We start from the raw sequence: 21,412 nt of genomic DNA, 5'->3' as shown, positions 1-21,412 counted from the left end.
CTATTCAAGCAATGGGCACACCAGCAGTAGAGGCCGCAAAGGGTTAATGACTGCTGGGGCTAAGTGACTCCAGATGTGCTGGACCAGCCTGTGGTTGATCATGACCAGAAGCCAGGCTACGGCTCCGCTTCCCTCAGCCACCCCCTCCCCTCCCTGGAGATACCCCTGGTCCCCAGTCTAGAAGGAGGCAGGCAAGGCCTTGCCCTCTCTGCCAGCCCTGCCATGGGCACTCTGGCTCTGAGTGCAATCATAGAACATGAGACCTCGAATTTCAGAACTGGAAGGGAACGTAGAACAGAGAGTGCGAGAATCGGACGGACCTCAGAATGTCCGAGCCGGCAGGACCCTTACAAACCATTTTAGTCCAACCCATTCATTTTGCAGAGAGGGAAAATGAGGCCCAGAGATTGGGGAGCAGCAGGCTACCCAACAACATTGTAAAGAATGATTTCCAGTTTTTCCTTCTTTCCTGGGGACCCTCTCCCAGAGGTGCACAGGTAGGCACTGCCTGAGATCCCTCTGCCTAGCATACAATCCCCTGACACCCTGGTGATCACAAGGTTGCCAACCTCTGATCCCACCTTACTGTCAGCAGTAGAGCCCCCAGACCTTATTTGTGTCCGGCCTGGGGAGAGGAGAGGGGAGGGGAGTCACCACCCTGGGCAGAATGGGCTGGCCTCTCTTAATACAAATGACTCAGCTGCTGGCGTGGGCTGTGGAATTTCTAAACATCCCCTCATATCCTGAGAAAGAGGGAGAAGGCAGAGAGTGAAGGGAAAAGAGAAAGAAAAACAAGAAACTCAGGGGAAAAAGACCAAATTGAAAACAGACACACGCACACACACACTCCTCTCTCTCCCTCCCTCCCTCTCTCTCACACTCCCTGCCTGCCTGCCTCCCTCCCTCCCTCCCTCCCTCTCACACACCCTCTCTCACTCAGACAGGCCAATCAAAGGGACCTCTTCGGCCTTTCCCCCCCAAGTTGTAGGAGACAGAGCTTTCTCTCTCACGCAGAGTTGTGTCAGCCTCTTGCTGCTTCTACCTCTGCCTGAGGCCTGGGTGCCCTGCGCCTAGCTGTTGCCCATCTTCCTGGCCCAGCAGGCCAAGAGACAAGGATAGACCAGGAGAAAACTTTGTAAGCAGAGAGTGGACCAGGAGGGCTTATCCCTTCCTTTGCTTCCTAACTGTCCTTGAACTCAGCCCCTCGGGGGGACAAACATACAGAAAGACCCCAAGCTAGCTACGCAGGCCCTCCTGAGCCTGGAGATTCCCACAAGGATGCTCTAGCACTGTCTCTGTCCGTCCTGCTGCTGGTCCTCGGGGCCAAGCGCTCTCCCTGTGCCCAGCCACTCCTGCTGCCTGGAGCCCCTTCCACCCGGGCCAAGGGAGGTGAGTTTGGAGACAGACAAGGAAAGGCAGCCTCTGGGGACTCCGTGAAGGTGTGTTGTTTGTGAGCAGGCATTGAACAAGACAGAGCCAAGAGAAGACCAAGGCAATCAGGTAGGTGCCTGGGTCCCCAGCTCTCCCTGCCCCCACCCCACCCCATTTCCAGGGCCCCTCTGCCATGTCTCAGCCGCACTTTGGTCAAGTTGAAAATGGAAAATATTTTTAGCGAAACCAGATGGGAGAAGCCCAGAGCAGAGTTGGGAGATGTCAGTTTGCAAAAGAGTTGAATCTCTTCTGCCATCCCCACACCCAGTTGGCCCTTATGCAGTCATTCCCACCAGAAGGGCCACTCTTTTTTCCCCCCTCTTCTACCCTGTGCCCCAAGAGCTAGCACCCTGCCCCCCTCCACTCCAGCCTCATTCACACAAAACCACTGGGTTTTCTGGGCTCCATTCTCCTGGCTCAGTATCTTAACAGCAGAGGGTCTGTTTGCCAGAGCCAGGAGGCGGGGCCTGGAGGGGTAGGGGTGGCTTGAGGGGCCAGAGAATGGGCAGGGTGGGAGGGGGACATTAAAAATGAGGGCTACTAAGGGAGGGGAGATGTTGAGAGGAAGGGGCTGTGAGGGGAGGAAGGATTATGAGAAGAGACAGACCATGAAGGGAGGGGACTCTGAGAAAAGTAGGGCTGAAGGGGGTGGAGTGGGGCGTACTTAAGTGGATCAGACTGGAGGAACAGGACGAGAGTTGTGGGGTGAGGTGGGGAGCAGGTCTGGAGGGGGTGGATAGATAGGGGACCAGGATTGTCAGAAGGTGGAGGGGGGCAATGAGTGTGAGACAGGAGTATAAAATAGGGAATGAGGCATCAGAATCAGCAAACAGAAGACTGGGGACCAGGGTTGGAGAGGGGAGACCTTCAGCCTCAGCCGTGAGTCTGCAGTCGTTTTCCCAGAAAGGATTTGGCTTCAGGCCAGTCCCTAGGGCCATCGAAGCCCCAGGGATTTAAAGGGCTTTGCAAATTTTCCAGATTCCTAAGATGTCCTTCCAAACCCCCAGCTGATGGGAAACTGTCAGTTTGTTGTAGCTGTCCTTATGCTGTTGGGGTGGGGGGTGGGGGAGGAGAGGAGGGGACAGGAACTGAGCTTGGGCAGCCTATGAATGGAGCCAGGGCTCCAGAGTGTGGGGGGTGGGGTTTCGGAGGGGGAGGGGACAATAGGAGACCTCCTAAGGAAAGCATTGATCTTTCAGACCTCTCTGCCTTTTGCTAAGGGGAGGGCCTAAGCAGAGATGGGGGGACAAGAGCGATAGGAGGACCCTGGCAGATCCAGCCCCTCAGTCATGATAGTTTTTCTAGGTAGCTGTAGGATAATTGAGGTATACGTTTGTGCCAACCAGGGCATGGCTTCATCCCGTCCAGTGCTGAGAAATATTTCTCTAATTCATCTCCTTTTCACTCCCACAGTCACTATCCAGGCCAGGTCCTCATCCTCTTTTGACAGAATGCATTATTAAAGTGATGTTTTGTGAGTACTTGGAAAAGAAAGCAGTGATTACTATGAGCCAGCATGGGTTCATAAAGAATAAGTCATGCCAGAGTAACCTCATTTCCTTTGACAAGGCCATACCCTACACATAGCAGAGCTGGATTTCAGCAAGACGTTTAGTACGGTCTCCCATTCTCTTGTGGAATGTGTTAGACAGGAGTGATTAGATAGAGCAGGCTAGATAGTAGCACAATTAGGGGAACTCAGAACTGGTCGAATTGCTCATCCCCACAGCAACTGTTCCAGATCTTTCCCTTTCTCCTAAAGTCCCCAACGGCAGCCTCAGCATTTAACAGCAGATGACCTAAGCTTCACTGAGAGAGAAAAACCATCTGAAGTGAACTCCCCCAGGACCTTCGTCCATCCCTTAAAATTCAGCAGAGGCATCCTGTCTCAGACTAAGCCAAGGCTGGCCTTCTAGATGGATTCTTGATCCCATCCCCTCCTGACCCTTCTCTGTTGCTCATCAATCATCCCTTTTCTCATGCATCTCCAGTCTCTCCTCCAGGAATGCTTTCCAATGGTCTCCCCATATCTTAAACAAAAGAACGTTCCACTGACCCTTCTACTCCTCCCAACTACTTTCTAACACCTCTCTTCTCTTTCACTGTCATTTTGAAAAAACAACTGTCACGTGATGTAGATGCTTGATGATGTCATAGTTCTTCCTCACTACTGACCCTCGGTGGCACAGTGGATAGAACGCCAGGGTCGGAACCAGGAAAGATTTATCTTTCTGAGTTCAAATCTGGCCTCAGACACTTCCTAGCTGTGTGACCCTGGGCCAGTCACTTAACCCGGTTTGCCTCAGTTTCCTCATCTGTAAAATGATCTCGGAAGGAAATGGCAAACCACTCAGTTATCTTTGCCAAGAAAACCCCAAATGGGGTCATGAAGAGTGGGACACGCCTGGACAACAGTAACACCCATTCTATTTTCAGTCTCCTCTCTCTTACTAAGTTCAAACTCCTTATCTTAGCTTTCAGGGCTCTCCATAATCAGGTGCCACTCTATTTTTCCAGATTCACTTAGTGCTACTGCCGTCCCTAGGCTGGACTCTTTAGTCAAAATGAACTGCTTATCCTCCTCAGTGAGTACCACAAACTGAGTCCTTGACTATCTTAACTGTTGTTTTCTTTGTCCGAATTCCATTCCCTCCTCCTAATCTCTATCTATTGAGTTTCAGGGTGCCTCCATGAGGCAGTTTGCAAGGGCAGTGTAGAGCTTCGGATATGGAGTCAGGAAGATCTGAATTCAAATCTGATCTCAGACACTTATTAGCTGTGGAAGTCATTTAACCTCTATCTGACTCAACCGCAAAATGGGAACAATAATAACACCTACCTCCCAGGGTTGTTGTGAAGATCAAATGAAATAATAGTTGTAAAAAGCCTGGCACATAGTAGTCACTTAATAAATGATGCTTGTTTCCTTCCTATCTGTATGTTGAAGCTCAGTTAAGATGTCACATCCTCTAGGAAGCTTTTTATGATTCCCTCAGTCAATAATAATTTTTCCCTTCACAGATGTTGATAACCCATTACTTTTGTGTGTTCTGCCCTTGTCCAGCATGGTGTGGTTGAAGGATTAGTGTTAAAGACTTAGGCTAAAGAGCTGGGTTCTAGCCTCAAATAACCCTGGGCAAATCATTTTTATCTGTAACATGAGAATAATAATACTTGAAATATCCAACTCATAGGGTGTCAGGAGAAAAAAGCTTTGTAAACCTTAAAAACGACACTCGTCGTTGAGTCATTTCAGTTGTGTTTGACTCTCGCGGTGACCCTTTTTGGGGTTTTCTTGGTAAAGATACAGAAATGATTTGCCATTTCCTTCTCCAGCTAATTTTACAGATGAGGAAACTGAGGCAAACAGGGTTAAATACTTGCCCAGGGTCACACAGCTAGTAAGTGTCTAAGCCTAGAATTGAACTCAGGTTCTCCTGAATCCAGGACCAGTGCTCTATCCACTGCGCCACGTAGCTTCCCTTGAAACACTATGCGAATATAATTTTTTTCATATCTTGGTTATTTGTGCTTGTATCATATCTCCATACTACATAGTAAAGTGAATGACAGAATGGGTTATATTTTTATCTAATCTTTGTGTTTTCCCGGCATCTCTAGCAGGGTTCTGGACACAGTTAAGTAGGTGCTTAACAAATGTTTGTTATTGAATTGAATTGAATAAACAGCTCCTGCTGCCCTGGCTGTATTCCCACAGAAAGAGGACAGAGGGGCAGAGAGGCATATATCAGAATGCACCAGGGGCTAACCAGTCCCCCTGGACTCCTCTCCTGTTTGAGGGGTTGTCTCCTAGTACAGCTGTGAAATCCTTCCCTGCTGCTTTGCCCTCTGTGTGATGGGAGGCAGAGACAGTTTTAGATCCACAAACACTCCCCTCATCCCTTCATTACTGTTCATTTCATTGAAAGGGCTATTTGAAGTCCCTTCTGCCTGCCTCTCCCTGTCTTGGGAAGCCTTGCATTTCTGTTTACGGGGGTGAAACTATGAAAATCTGCCAGCAGATGCCCTCTCTACAAAAGGAAAGAGAGAGGGGAGCTACCAAGATAGAACCTTTAGGGAAGGGAATGAACATTTCTATAAGCATTCACTATGGGCCAGGCACTGTGCTTAGCACATTTACAAATACTATCTTATTTGATTTTCACAACAGCTCTGAGAGGTAGGCGCTATTATTATCTCTATTTTACAGTTTAAGAAACTGAGGTAGGCAGAAGTTAAGTGACTTTCCCAGGGTTTCACAGTTGGGAAGTGTCTGAGGCCAGTTTTGAACTCAGATCTTCTTGGCTCCAGATCCAACATTGGACCACAATATTTTAATTTTAAAATACTAACTTTAATTTTAAAATATGATGAAGTTTTTTAATGTTACATTTTAAATTACATTTAAAAATACAATTGTTAAACTTCTTTTTTATATTTCCTGTATTTCCCAATACACTTCTTTCCTTTCCCTCCCAATGTCCCTAACTTTCAGAGTAAAGTTCAAAATCCTGACATTCGAGGCCCTCAAAAAATATGGTGACATTTGGTCTTTCTAGACTTGTCTCAAACTACCACCACATCTCCAGCCATACTGGACAACTCTCTATCCCTAGGGCACGGGTTTTTAATCTTGTGAACTTGTGTTTTTTTTAAAAAATATTTTGTTAATTATACTTCAATATAATTTGTTTCCTTTGTAATCTTGTGTATTTTATACCATTAAGACCATTATTTTGATAAGGCGTCCATCGGTTTTACTGCATTGGCAAAGGGATTTATGACACAAAACAATGTTAAGAACCCCTGCCTTATAACAAAGAAAAAGAAGGGGAAAAAACAGTATGGCAAAATGAACCAACCAAGGCATTGGCTACCTCTTACATTAGAAGCAGCATTCCATCCCCATACACATTCCCTGTAGGGGTAGAACTACAACAGAATTAGGGAAACTCAAGGGCTTGAGCCTCAAAAAAAATGTGTTGAATTGTTTCAATCATGTCTGGTTCTTCCTGACCTCATTTGGGATGGTTTGCCATTTCTTTTTTCCAGCTCATTTTACAGAAGAGGAAACTGAGGCAAGTAGGGTTAAGCAACTTGGCCAGGGCCACACAGCTAGGAAGTGTCTGGGGCCAGATTCAAACTCATGAAGATGAGTCTTCCTCACTCCAGGCAGAGGCACTCTATCTCTGCACCACCTGAACACCTTCACTATAGGAAAGGAAAGATCCAGGGTAACTTCTCTTCTACAGGGTGTGTGTCTGGATCTTTTGTGGGGCACACAGAACCTGGGGGGAACACTGGTAACTAGACTGAGAACAATAGACTTAGGCAGATGGTGTGGGACAGTGTGAAGACCACGAGGCAGACACTTGGGAAACATGCTTCTAGTGCTGGCTTTTTCATGAACTGGGCATGTGACCATAGACTTTGCCTCTTTGCTTTGCCTCTCAGGGGTCTCAGTCAAGGCCAGGAAAAGCAGGCTGGGTTGAGAGTCAGAGGATCCAGGTTCAAACCCTGCCTCTTCCACTTATTTACTCCTTGGGTCCCCAAGGGCATGTTACCTAGCCTCTCGGCCTTCTATAAAGTGAGGGGGTTAGACTGATGACCTCTTAGGTCTCTGTTAGTTCTAAATCCATGAATCTATCATCCCCTCCAGTTCTGACAGTCTGTATCCTTTCTTTTCATAGACTTACTCTCTGAGGGTCTCAAAGGAAGCCCTGTCTGATCCCTATTCCTGCCCCTCTCCTGGGTTCTTGGTGGTTCTGGGACGCTGGTCTTGGCTCCTAAGGCTGAGGTTTCCTGACCAAGGCTGGACTGGGGGGAATTTCCATAGCCAAAAGTCCCAGGACAACAACTGTCTCTCTGCTTGGAAAATAGACCCTTTAGGAATGTGTAAACAGTATACTCCTCTCCGCCCCCAACAATTTACCAGGTCTCCTCCCTCTTAAAAAGGGCTGGATTTGGAGTCAGAGGCCCTGAGTCTGAATCCAGGCTCTGTGACTTAGTATCTGTGGGACTTTGGACAAGTCCCTCGGTCCCTTTGGGCCTCAGTTTCCTCATCTGTAAAACGAGGGAGTTGGATTATATGACCTCTAAGGAGTCTTGCTGCTTCAAATCCTATGATGCCGATCTAGGCTGCCTGTCTTCCAGCTCATCTTCAGGCTTCTCCCCCATCTACTCCACCCTGCACAGGCTGCCAGTCATGAGGTCAGAGATCTACTAGAGTTGAAAGGCACCTCAGACACCATCTAGTGCAGCCACCTTACTCGGCAGATGAAGAAAATGGAGGCCCAAAGAGTACAGGGACTTGCCCAAGGTCACACAGGCACTAGAGCCTCCAGGACAGGAGCTGAGCACAGATTCTCTGACCCTTAAGGCTCTGCTTTTTCTACCATATGATTAAGTCTATAAATACGCTTCCTTTTTAAAAGTTTTATCTTTTTGGAGGCAATTGGGATTAAGTGACTTCCCTGGGGTCAGACAGCTAGAAAGTGTCTGAGGCCACTTTTGAACTCAGGTCCTCCTGACTCCAGGGCTGGTACTCTATCACCTAGCTACTCCTGAGACGATTTCCTAAAACACAGTTCTCTTTCCCTTGTGCAAGTATCACTCTCCATTGCGACGGGATAAAGTGCAAACTCCTTAGGCTGGCATTCAAGGCCCTTGCAATCTGGTGCTCCCTTATTTTCCCCCTGTCACTCTTCTCCCCACATTCCTCCATTCTACTGACAGACCAGTTAAATAAAACTGGACACTTTACAATCACCTTAGAATTGCATTTTGTTTTTCTGCTTCGGGGTCTTAGCTCAGGACCTCCTCTATATCTGCAATATCTTTTCATCCCTACCCTAGCCCTGACTGTTGAAATCCTGCATGGCTTCAAACGGCACCTTCACGAAACCCTACCTGGGGTGTACTGGTAAATGCTTTATAACCAACCAGCTCTCTGAAAAGAGAGAACACATTTTAAAATTTAAAGCTGCATTATTGACATTTCTCTATCATTTTCTTGAGTCTAGACAACCAACAAAACAATAAATTAAGCCCTGATCTGTAGCATTTGCTACAAATTTCTGAGTTGTAACAGAAAATTTAACAGTCGACTCTTGGGATCTTGTTTGAACTGGCTTCAACACACACCTGGCCTTACCTGATTCTACCAGCTAGAAGTAAGAAAACAACCCACCCTCCTCGGAACCTCCCTAGCTCTTGGTCAGAACCTCTTTGGTACACACATGTGTGTACACACACACACACACACACACACACACACACACACACACACACACTGCTACTTATTGTAACTCCCTTGTGTGAGGTTTATTCACCTTCCCACCTCTTTTTCTCACCTTACCCCTCATTAGGCTAAGTTTCCTGAGGGCAGAGACTTCTTACATTTCTTAGAAGTTTCCTGGAACCTAGCACAAAGTTCTGCCTATAGTAAGTGCTTGACGAATTTTTTTTGACTAATTGAATGAATCAAATAAGCCTAGGGAAAAAGGAGAACCCAAGAGGTCCACAGTTGGGGTGGGAATGGAGTGTTCCTGGGGCCTCCGTGATTGGGAAGAATGAGGATCTTTCTCATCATCCAATACAGCTGTTGAAAAGCCCCTTCCACCACCCCACTCCTCATTCCTCCCTCATTATTTTGTAGCAGAAAGAATTTTGAGGGTAATCTCAATGCTTACTCACTGGTACCAATGGACTCAAAGGGAGATGGTGATTCACTGAGGCAATTGGAGGTCAATAAAGGAATGAAGTCTCAGTAACGGAATTGGGTTTCAGTGGAGGAATGGGAATTCAGTGAGGGGATAGGGACTCAGTGAAGGAGATGATGATTCAGTGAGGGGATGAGGGTTTAGTGAGGGAATGGGGGCCCAGCAAAGGAATGAGGGTTCAATAAAAGAATAGAGGCTCAGTGAGGGGATGAGGACTCAGTGAGGAGGAGAGATGGTCAGAGAATGGAGGATCACAAAGGAATACTGGGGCTCAGTGAGGAGAATGGAAAAAAAAAATCATTCTTTGGTCCAGATCAGTAATAAGGTGCCTATGAATGGGTAGGGAATGGAATGCCCATTTTTTATTTCCAGAATAGATCCCATTTTCCCAGACAGAATTCTCTTGTCTATTTTTCCAAATGGTATAGGGAGGGAAAGAGAATCCTGCCTCATCTCTTTCTTTGAATTATAATTACTTCCAGATCTACAGGATGTACAAAGGACCCTTCTTGCTCTAACATTCTGTGCCGCATGTCCTAATCTTAGATCTCCCTTCCAGTGCTGAGAGCAGCTAGGTGGTCTAGTGGGTAGTGCATTGGGCTTGGAGTAAAGAAAATCTGAGGTTCAAATCCTGCCTCAGACATTTACTACCTGTGTGACCCTGGGCAAGTCATTTAATCTTTCTCAGTCTCAGTTTCCTCATCTGTAAAATGAAGGGGCTGGCCTCAATGGTTTCTGAGGTCTTTTCCAGTTTTAAATCTTTGATCATGTGTATTTCAAAGAAACTTTAAACTCTGTAATATTATTCTCTAAAGACCCATCTCTGGTGGAAGAGAAGAGTGAAACTGACAACTTTGTGCAACTCTGCCTCCTTTAAATCCTATTTACACACAAGTCAAGATATCATCTGTGACATCATTGATCCTCTTTGAAAATAAAGGACAAATCATCTACCTCCCCCAATTTAGAGTTAGGTAGGAGTTCTATTTTTTTTTTTGACATATATAGGCAATTCAAATATACCTTTCTGTAAATTATTCCTTGTGATGAGTATTAGACCAGACTGGCTGGGAGCAGAGAAATGAATGAATGAAGAGGTTTAAAATTTAGGTGATATAAAAACAAAAGATATCAATAAAAAGAATCTAAGAGATAAGGCAAAACTCAGGTGTAATTGGAAAGAAGAAGCCAGAGAAAAAATGGGAAAATTAGTGAGGGTCAAAATGCCATTGGAGTAAACAAACTGGAAAATTGGAAAGTTCTGAGCAATGAGTGGAGTAGTTTATGAGCAGTAGAGGTGTGTGACTCTGAAATGAAGGAAAGTCAGGGCAAGAGCCTGAACCATGACAGGGAATTTAAGAACCACAGACAGAAAAACTGCTTCCTCAGTTATGAAGGTGACTAGCCTGGGCATCGGGGGGAGAAACCAAGTAGAATTGGGGAGAACAATCTGACCTTCCTGAGAATCTGGCAGAAAAGAAACGACGCTGGGAAGCAACTGGACGTAGGGGGCTAGACAGAGAGATCCAGAACAGAAGAAATCTTTCAATCCCATCTATCTCCTGTGTTGGGGAGAATGAGGCAGGATTCTGTAGCTGAGCTATGGACCCCAGATTGACTTGTCTAATGGGAAGTGTACCCTAAGATTCCTCACACTTCAACAATGTATTTATTGGACTCTGACAAGTGGCTAAATGGGCTGTGGTCAGTGACTCACTCCTGAGAGATCACTGGATGGTGAGTCAGGAGACCCAGATTCAACTCCTGGCTCTGATCCTTGCTAATGTGACCTGGTAGTTGAACAATGGATTGTAAGCTCATTAGAGGAGCCTGATTCTTCTTGTCTTTGTATACCTAACTTCTAGCATGGGTGCCCGGCTTATTGCAGGTGATTAAATGTTTATTGAAGGCTTGCTTAGACTACAGCTGCAATTCTCAAAACTTTGGTCTCAGAACCTCTTCATACTCTTAAAAATTATTGAAGACCTTCAAGAGTTTTTGTGTCTGTGGCTTATATCTATCAATATTTGCCATATCAGAAATTAAAGCTGCTAGAATTTTGAATTATTTATTTATTAAATTGTTTTAAAAGAACAGTAACAAACCTATTACAAATGAACACAAATAACATATTTTTATGAAAAATAACTGTATTTTCCCCAGCCAAAATAATTAGTAAGAAGAGTGGCATCATTGTGCACGTTTTTTGCAAATCTCTTTAATGTCTAGCTTAATAGAAGACAGCTGGATTCTCATATCTGCTCCTGCATTCAATCTGTTGTGATATGTTGTTTTGGTTGAAGTATATGAAAAAAAATCTGGCCTCACACAGATATGCAATTGCATATGTAGTTGTATTTTAGTAGGCAAATAATGTCTTAGTATAATTATGAAAATCGTTTCAACCTCATGAAGCCCCAGAAAGGGTCCCAGGGAGTTGAGAAAACACTTTCTAACAGCGCTATCCAAAAAAGGAATGATCTGCCTTGGGAAGTGGTGGGTTCCTCTCCTTAGAGTCCCTCAGTCAAAGGCTGGATGACTGGGTGACTTCTCAGAGATGTCATAGAAGGGATTCCTATATGGATAGGAGGTGATCTTTGATGACCTTTAAGACCCTGATTCCATCTGAGATGCTTCAATTCTGGTATGGATGGTCAAAGGAGACAGGAAGTGCTTGGGGGCAGGAAGGAGTGTTGAACCTATTTCTTAGGAGCTTCATCTCCTCCCCCACATGTTTTCCCAGCCCATGTGGGGACCCTTGATCTGCTTAACCTCCTCCATTGCAGCCCATCTCCTGCCCCTCCCCCTTTCCCAGGCATTGGGGTAGACAGGCTCTCCCCAGAGATTGTCTTGAGCACATTTCCAAGGCTCCCCATCTCTTACCATTGTTGGCTCTTGTCTCTGAAACTCCCCAGCCTGGTTCCTTCTTGGGGTGAGAGTGAGGGGGTGGGCGGCTAGGGAGGCGTGGGCAGAAGGAGCAGAGCTGGCTGGTCCTTTAGGCTGGCGGGTGGTGGGGACAGGATGGTTATTTATAAGCTTGGCCTTACTCCAGACAGATGTTTCATTTTATTTTGAACTCCCAGAAAATAGGTCATTTCTTTTTGACTTCTCCCCATGGACCAGCTGGGTGCAGAGTGAGGGGGAGAGAAGAGGCAGGAAAGGAGAGAAGTAAACAAGAAGATAAGATACCCACTGAAGGTCCTTGGGGAAGGGAAGAGGGATGATCTGAATGGGCAAGCTCTCCCCCTAAGACATACATTCCCACCCCACTTCAGAGTTAATTGTAGGCAGGAGGGTAAAGGGGTCCTGGAACCTAGGAGATCTGACTTAGGCCGCTCTGTTGACTAAGTTCTCCACTGGAGCTCAGAGATCTGGAGAAGAAAAAGGGAAGGGAGAATGCATAAGAGTGGGAGAAGTTAGCATAGGGAAGATGCGTCATAGGAAGACTAAGGGTGGAGTTGAAATGGGACAGTCAGCGGATCATGGGATTTGGAACTGGAAGGGACATTAGAGATCATTTAGTCCAGGATTCTTAACCTTTTTTTATGTCATGGACCCTGTTAGCAGTCTAATGAAGCCTTTCCGCCTCTTCTCAGGATAGTGGCTTCTACAATAAAATAAAACACCCAGGAAGGAAGAGAGGAAACAAAGAAAGAAATAAGCAATTATTAAGTGCTTTATAAATATTATGTCATTTTATCCTTACAACAACCCTGGAAGATAGGTGCTGTTATTATCCCCATTTTACAGTGGAGGAAACTGAGGTAAACAGAGGTTAAGTGACCTACCCAGGGTCACACAGCTAGTAAGTGTCTAAGGCAGGATTTATCCAGGTTCAGCATTATTTTTTTTCCTTCATCCAAGTTCACAGATCCTCTGAAATCTGTTCAAGGAGTTAGGTTAGGAACCCCTGATTTAGTAAAACCCCCTCATCTTATAGAAATGAAAATTGTGTGGGTAAGGATCTGGTGGGTAAAGCCTCACATCTTCCATCTCCTCCCCTCTTTCTCTTTTCCCTATGTTGATGCCAAGGTTTCCACTACCCTCGAGACCTCTGTCCCGGGCAGGTAAAGCCCTGGCAGGTACTACAGTAATGGTATGCATTTCCCCCTCTCCTCCCGAGGGCTACCTGGCATGATGGCCATATTTTCTAAGAGGCCCTTACTGCACTACCTCTGCTTTCCTCAGGCCTCACCCCCTCCCCCTGGCCCAGAGGCTGCTCTCTAGCCAATGCCCAGTCTGAAGCTCGCGAGTAGCAGAACCTGCCCCCAGAATTCCTGAAGTTGCCGCTCTCTTTATGGAATGCTTTGTCCTGAGCGTTAGAGTCACAGAATGGCAGAATTGTAAGGAGATCGCAAAGATCTTCAAATTCAACCCCTTCATTTTATAGAGGGGGAAACTGAGACTCTGCAATGGGGAAGTGACCTGCCTAAATTCACACAGATATTTTGCATATATGTAGTACTTCGCAAGCTATAGCTCTCTCCCTCCCTTCTCTCCTGAGTTCCAGTGCCTGCTCCTACTTCCTCCCACCCCAGGCAGTGTGGTCTAATAGAAAGACCCTGGCTCTGGAGTCAGAGATCCTGAGATCAAATACCACCTCTGATGCTCACTGTCTATGTGGTGAGCCCTTGGTCAAATTCCTGTACCTCAGTTTCCTTATCTGTACAAAGAGGGGGCTAGACTGGATGGTCTATGAGGCCTCTTCCAGCTCTAGGTCTGTGCTTTCCAGCTGCCTGTTAGACATCTGTACTCGAATGGCTGGTAGGCATCTCCGTTCCACCTGTCCAAAATAGAAGTCATTATCTTTCTCCGTAATCTCACCCTTCTTATTAAATTCTCTATTTCCCTCTGGGGTCCACCCTTCCAGTCCACTGGGTTTGAAGCCTGGGAGTAATCCTCAATTCTTCCCCTCTCCAACCCTTAACACATAGTGGCATGCATTAATAAATGCATAGCGATTGATTGTTTCCTCCTCTCCTTCCTCCACACCTAATCAATCTTGTCAATTCTACATTCCCTCCAATTGTCCGCGCTGCCCCAATCACTTTGTATTTACCTGAGGATCTGTGAGTTGTTCCCCCCTCCCTCTAAGTAAAATGTAATCTCCTTGAAGGCAGGGTCTAAACACGTTTGGCTTTGTAACCCCAGACCCTAGCATATAGTAGGTAATAAATGCTCATATAATTAAACGCATTGTGCTTTACAAATTACAAAGTTCTCTTACATCCACTTTCTCATTTGTTCTCACAAATGAAGTGGGCACCTTCACAGAATCACAGATTCTAAGTTGTGGGGCCTCAGTTTTCTCATCCATAAAATGGAGCACAAGGGGTTGGATTTGGTAGCTTTAGATATCCTTTTCAGCTCTCCATCTTTCATTCTTTGGCCGAACTTCAACTTGAATGGAACGGTTCTGAGCACCGTTTCTGACAAAAGGCTGCCCAGCCTCTGCTACTCACTACATGCAGTCACATTTCACCTTTTCATCACTGTGATTGTTGGGGAGGTTTTCCTCCTATCGAGGTCCACATCTGCATCTTGGTGATTCTTACCCATTGCTGTCAATTCTGTTGTCTGGGCCAAGTACAAACAAATCTAGTGCATCTTCCTCGTACTTAATGACAACCATGATGTCCCCCAGAGGTTTTTCCAGGTTATATGTCAAGTCACATCACCAGACGGGTTACCCTACTATGGCCTGGCTCTAGCACGTCAATGACTTTCTTAAAATGAGGTAGATAGAGTCAAACACAGTATTCTACATAGGAACTGAAGAGTGCAAGGGACAGCAAAAATATAGGCTCTGCCGACTCTGGACGTTATGCTTCTATCACTGAGTCTCAATTAGCCTTTTTGGGGAGGGGTGGCACTGCAATGATACACTATTGTCTCTCTTTTTTAAAAAAAAATTTTGTTAGACTTGCCCAGAGGCACACAGCTAGGAAATGTCAAATGTCTGAGCTTGGACTTGAACTCAAGGTCCTCCTGACTTCAAGGCCAGAGCTCTATCCACCTCACCACCTAGCTGCCCCACTATTGTCTCTTGTTAAGCAGACAGTCCACTAATCTCCTCAGGTCTTTTTCACATGAATGCTTATTTAACCCTGTCTTCCTAATCCTGTGCCTATGCAACTGATTTTTGATCCCAAGAGTAGGACTTTGCTTTTGAACCCATAAGTGTAAGACTGAACATTTATTCCTATAAAATGTCATCTCAGATTTTGTCCATTGTTCTAACCTGTTAGGCTGAATGAATGAATGAATGAATGAATGAATGAATGAATGGAAAGCATTTATTATATCCTCACTTTGTGACAGGCACTGTGCTAAGTGCTGGGGATAGAAATATTTTAAGAAAGAAATAATCCTCGCCCTCAGGGAGCTTATATTTTAACAGGGGAAGATGCCACATGTTCGGGAAAAGTCATAAAGGAAAGAAGTTTTGTTCTGTGGAGGTTGAAAGGGGTGGGGTTAGTCAGTCAGACATTATGTCCCTACTTTGTGTCAGGCACTGTGCTAAGCTCTGGAAATACAAAGAAAAACAAATACAGCCCCTTCCTTTAAGAGAGCTTACAATTTAATGGGGGTATTTCATGACAGACAGGATAGATGGTGAGATGGGATGTGGAACTGAAGCACGGTCTGGTGTCTAGGGCCAGCCAATTGACAGAGTGGGCTAAGTGGGCTAGTCTGCACACATATAGTCACTAAACAACTGGGTTGGACCCTAGGACAGGAGCTCCAGAGAAAAGTGGATTCGTTTCCCCAGGGACTAGAAGTCTGAGGTGAAGGAGATATTGATCCAGGTGGAGAGGAGCAAGCCAGAGGCAGGTGACAAATAGTAAGATGGCCTGCATGGATGGCTGGAAGAGACATGAAGCTATGTATGTTGATTCTATCACCCAACATATTAGCTAACTCTCCAAAATTCTGGTCCTCTGGAAATTTGATAAGCCTCCTATCATCCAAAATCATCCATAAAAATATTAAATAGAACTCAACTAATCAGTGGGCAGCTAGTTGGCACAGTGGATAGAGTGCTAGGCTTGGAGTGAGAAGGACTCCTCTTTCTGAGTTCAAGTCTGCCCTCAGACACTTAGTAGCTGTGTGATCCTGGGAAAGTACTTAACCCTGTTTACCTCAGTTTTCTTATCTGTAAAATGAGCTGGAGAAGGAAATGGTAAACCACTTTACCAAGAAAACCCCACATAGGGTCACGAGGAGTTGGACCCAGCTAAAACATCTGAACAATGACTAATCACGTCTCCCTGGGTCACTTCACTGAAGGTCACTCTATTGTTAGTGGAAATTTTAATTGGTTCCACCATTCTGGAAAGTGACTTGGAACTATGCCCAAGAAATCATTAAACTAGCATAGAGGAGGCGGGGTTGGATTTGAGAACTTTTTGACCCGATGATACCACTACTATCCTTAGTAAAAGGGAAAAGGACTTAAATGTGCAAAAATATTTATAACAGCTCTTTTTGTAGTAGCAAATAACTGGAAACTAAGGGGTTGCCCACCAGTTAGGGAAAGGCTGAATAAATTATGGGACACCTGGCTTATTTTCAGTAAACATTTACTAAGTACCTAATGCATAAGAGGCTCTGTGCCGTAGTGATCCTAGGGATGGCAGGAGATATGATACAAAGCCTATGGTCTGGGAGTTTCCAAGTTAATGGAGGGGTTAAGATGTGCACAGGTCTGTGATACAAGGGCAAGGGAGATCAATAGAAAGGAAAATTTCAGGCACATTGCTAGAGAAAAGATAAGACCTTGAAGTTTCTCTATCTGTACAATGGGGGGGTTGGCATTATTGACCTCTGAGGTCCCTCCCAGCTCTCTATCTATGATCCTACGAAAGATGAAACTGAAACGGTCCCTGGGTAAAGAAATGTACATCCTATCAAGGGAGTGGCCTGATCAGTGTGGTACCCAGCAGGGGAATGAAAGGTGGACTGGAGAAGGATGCACTTGGAGGCAGGTAGATGCTAATGAAATATCATAGGAGAGAAGAGATGAGGGCTGGAATTAGGGTAGACACTCCCCCAGGTGTAGAGAAAAGAAGAGGGACATTAGAAATACCGGGGCAGAATCAGTGGGGCTTGGCAGCTGATTGGATGTGAAGGGTGAGGGGCAGAGAAGATGCACATGACTCAGAGGTTTCAGGCTTCAGCGGTGCCAGAGAGGAGTGTGTTGACCTAAACAGAAATAGAGAGGTTGAGGGGAAGGGCAGTTTTTGAGGAGAAGATGAAGAATTAGCTCATTTGGGGCACGTTGAGTTTGGGGTGCTGGTAGAATATCCTGGTGGGAATGCAGGACTGGAGCTCAGGAGAGAGGTTGGCGAGATATAAATTTGAAGCATTGATCTAGAGGCGATAATTGAAGCCAGGGTAGCCGATGAGATTAGCAAGGGAAAAAGTATGGACGCTTGTGAATGTGTGGATTTCTTCGTGGGTGTATATGTCTGTGTTTGTGTGCTTGTATAATTTATGTGTGTCTAAGTGGGCATGTGGGTGAGTTTCTGTAGCATTGTGTGCATGTGCAGGAACGTGTGTCTGTGACCACACATGTACCTGTGGGGGGGCATCACATATGCTTGTACGATGTGCACACGTCACGCGGATGTGTTGTGTGCATACTGTGTGTGTGTTGTGTGAGTGACTGCGCAACAGCCAGATGCTTGGTGCAGGCACTGAGCCAGTGATGTGGACCCTAAGGCGTGACTGTGTCGTGGGATCCCTGGGACCTCAAAGGAGGGATGTTGCAAGGGAGGATGTGGGCCAAGATGGCTTAGATTTATTTAGATTAAAACGGTGGGAAAGGAGCAGAGGCGGGGAGCGGGGAGGGAAGGGGGGGATGGAAGAAAGGGGGAAGGAGGGGGACAGAAAAAGGAAGCAAGGATCCTGGGAACTGCTGAGGAGGCTGGACCTCTCTCCCTCTGCTCTCCTTAAAGTTTCCTGCTTACCTGAGCTGGCTGCCTCTCTCTCCCTCTCCTCCTGGCACAGAGAGGGTACTCTCTGGGCTAGAGAATCCACCTCGTCCTGGTGGATAATGGACGTCCTGGTTGATCATACCTTCTTAGCCCCAAGGAATTACAGATCTTAGGATTCAGAGCTAGAAGAGACCTCGAAGATTATTAAGCGTGACCAAGGCCTGGAGAAGTAAATTGGCTTCTCCAAAGTCACTCCAAGAGTAACGAGCGGGACCGAGATTCAAGTCCACGCCCTTTGCCTCCAGATTCAGTGCTCTTTCTATTCAGTTATAGGCCTCTAAGAGCAAGGGGAGGAGAATTAGCAGAACGGGCTATTTGAGCTGTTTTATGTTTCCTATTAATTGTTCTTGAAGTCGTTTGCATTTTAACTACTGTCCTATCCCTTATGCCCCTATTGTGCATGAAGCACCATTTCTAGAAGGGACCCTGCTACCCGTATTTTGGGGAGACCCCAGATATGGGCCATAGCTTAGCTTTGTTTTAGACATTTCCCTGGAGTTTTCCTTCAGGCTGGGGGAAAATCAGAGAAAGAAAGAAACTCAATCCTTCTTTTTGGGGTCAGGAATACCGCCCCCCGCCCCCCACACCTCCAAGATGAATCTGAGTCCATGTGAACTTAGGACTGGAACACGTTACATACATTATCCCATCTGAACCATGAGGCACAACCCTGCAAAGAAGGAATTTATGGTATTATCACATCCACTTTACAAACAAGGAAATTAAAACTCAGCCAGGCTAAGTGACTGGTCAAACAACTAGCCGGTATAAGAGGCAGGATTCAAACCTATGTCTTTCTTACTCCACCATGCAACATATATAGTGTAAGTGATCTTGTTTCTCCCATTTTAACAATGAGTAAACAGGTTCTTGTACCCAGGCAAACACGTCTAGGAAGTATCGGGGCTGAGCTTCTACCTCTTAAGACCAGTACTCTCTCCACCACCCCGTGATGTCTCTTCCAAACCCATCACGAAGAGACAATTCACAGTGGTTTTCCACTTCTGTTCTGGAAAAAATACCTCCCCTGCCCCAGTCTCCTTCCCTCTCACTTCTTTCAGAACTCGATTCTCAAGGCTTCCCTTGCCCTAGTAATATTTGAAAAGTCCCTAGCCATGGGACAAACCTCAATTCTCACATAAGCCTACTGCTCCTGCCTGAGTAGTCAGACCCTCAATTCTGCCCTAGCAGAGTTGACATCTGGGAGAGAAGAAGGGGAGGGGGAAACCACAGGCAATGATGCCAGGATCTTTAGGAACTTTCCAGCTCCCGGGCCCTTGAGGTCCAACACAGCTGCTCTTTGGAGCCCAACAGTTTGGGGAGTTCTGGACTATGAAAAAATTCACAGAGTGGGGGAGAGGGGACCTCAGAGGGAATCTAGTATAGCTCAGACCTAAGGCAGAATTCCCTCTAAAACACCCTCAATATATGGTCATCCAGCTTTTGCTCAAATACTGCTATTGATGAGCAGCTCCTACCACTTTTGGACAGCTGTCAATGTTAAGAAGTTACAGAGACAATTTCAGAACCAGAGAGAGGTAGTGACTGCAGGTATTTCTACTTCACAAAAGCAGCACTCCTTTGCTCACTGCTTGACCTTAGATATGTCCTTCCCTCACACCTTAGGCCTCAGTTTCTTCATTTGTAAAATAAAGGCGTAGATCAGATCATCTCTAAAGACTTTTCCATCTCTGACATTAGAAGTTCCCTTAAAGCAGCCTTATCCTCAGGCATCTCCTAGGAAGGGTCCCACCAAAGTATGTTCACCAAGGATAACTTGAATTCAATCCCCTCCAATTTTCTGGGTCTGCCTAATGGTCAGAACATACTGGAGGGTCCAAGGTCCATGACCCTGAAGGGCTCAGTCCCTAAGGCCCAGGCTTCAGTGGCCAAAAAAGTGTCTTTCAATGGCCAACCCAAGCCAGGGCCTGGCTCAGAGCCTGAGTGACCGCCTGTCTCCACACTCTGGCCAAATTCCTGCTTTAGAATAATAAACAGTACAGCTCTGGAGAGACGCACAAAACCCCCATCCCCCCAGGCTGCTAATGGTTTCCCTTGGCCAGGCCCCCTGGCAGGGATATGGGAGGAGGAGAGTGAGGGCACCACAGGGCAGATCAGCCTCCCTGGGGCTGGGGGGAGGGGAGCTGCTGGAGAGTATGGTGCAGAATGGAGAGCTGGGCAGAAAAGAGAAGCTTTCTGCTTTCTCTGCTTTCAAATTTGCCTTTAATCTAGGAAGAATCTATTCACTGTTTGCTATTTGCATGGCCTTGGACAAGTCACAACCTTTCCAAGCCTCAGTTTCCCCACTGCAAAAACTGAGCAACCCAAGTTGGACCAAGTCATTTCCAAAGTCCTCTACAGCTCTAAATTCTATGATACCATGAGGCCCAGCCTAGCCTGGTGGCTTCCAGCTGGAAAGGACTTGGATTCTTATCCAGAATGTGTCCAGACAGGAGTGGGGAGGGAGGCAGTCACTGTAGATAGTAGGGGCTGGAGCAGACAGAATCCGCTGACTGTGAAGGCATTAGGTCAGGGCTTGGCTGCCTCTTGTGACCCTGCCTCTCCCCTGGCGCTCTCTGTCCTCTATGTCTGCTGATTGTCCCTTCCCTGCTGTTCTATACTGTAGCTTTCCCAGACAAAGAAACCATTAGAATCATGAGGTTGGGCTTATCCCTGGCTAAGCCTCTCCCTGGGCAGCACTGTTGGGCAAATCAGCGCTTGCTCCCCCAGGAACAGAATAATTAAGGCTTGTGTACGTTTGCAAACCATCTCTGTGATGTGCTTAACAGGGTGGGTGCCCAGGCTGGGACCCTTCTGTGCATAGCCCTGGATTATGCCAAGCTGGAGTGGTGGTGGGAGTGGAGTTTTAGGAGGTAGTATGAGATCCCCAGAGTTTGGGGGAAGGCACAGATTTCATACCCTATCCTCTTCCCTCTCTCTCCACTCCCCCTAGAGAACAATACCCCCTTCAACCCTGAAGGGAGTTTAGACCTAACCCATTTCACCATCTTCCACTACCTTCTGGCCATTCCCATTGTATTAACCTCCCAAAGACTCAACCTGGGAAGTCTATGCCCTAGTACCCAGCCCTCTGGCATACCTGGATTTTTAATCCCATCTCCTCCTGTGTTATCTCCAAAGTTCTTCTATTCTCTTCCTAGCTCCCTTACCTTTAGTTTATCCTCACTTCTCCCTCTTTGGTTTATCCATCTGTAAAATGGGGTGATCAGTCTTTGGTTGTCAAAATGTGTGGGGGAAAGC

At 46.2% G+C, this 21,412-nt stretch overlaps 1 protein-coding gene across 2 annotated transcripts in view; it reads left to right on the top strand.

The window, feature by feature from the left end:
- Positions 1-773: 773 nt before the first annotated feature.
- Positions 774-21,412, top strand: part of PDGFRB (platelet derived growth factor receptor beta) — a 68,692-nt gene continuing 48,053 nt past the window's right edge. The window contains exon 1 of one of the 2 annotated variants that reach the window (XM_020964208.2): positions 774-1,500. The gene's annotated coding sequence lies outside the window, so the exon portion shown is untranslated. The remainder of the gene's footprint in view (positions 1,501-21,412) is intronic. The other variant, XM_020964209.2, reaches the window with a different exon arrangement.

This window comes from Phascolarctos cinereus, unplaced genomic scaffold (assembly GCF_003287225.1).
Source record: "Phascolarctos cinereus isolate Bilbo 61053 unplaced genomic scaffold, phaCin_HiC Scaffold_2;HRSCAF=192, whole genome shotgun sequence".
Lineage (NCBI taxonomy): Eukaryota > Metazoa > Chordata > Mammalia > Diprotodontia > Phascolarctidae > Phascolarctos > Phascolarctos cinereus.
The sequence above is the reverse complement of the archived record's forward strand: the minus strand, read 5'-3'. Positions and strand labels throughout refer to the sequence as shown.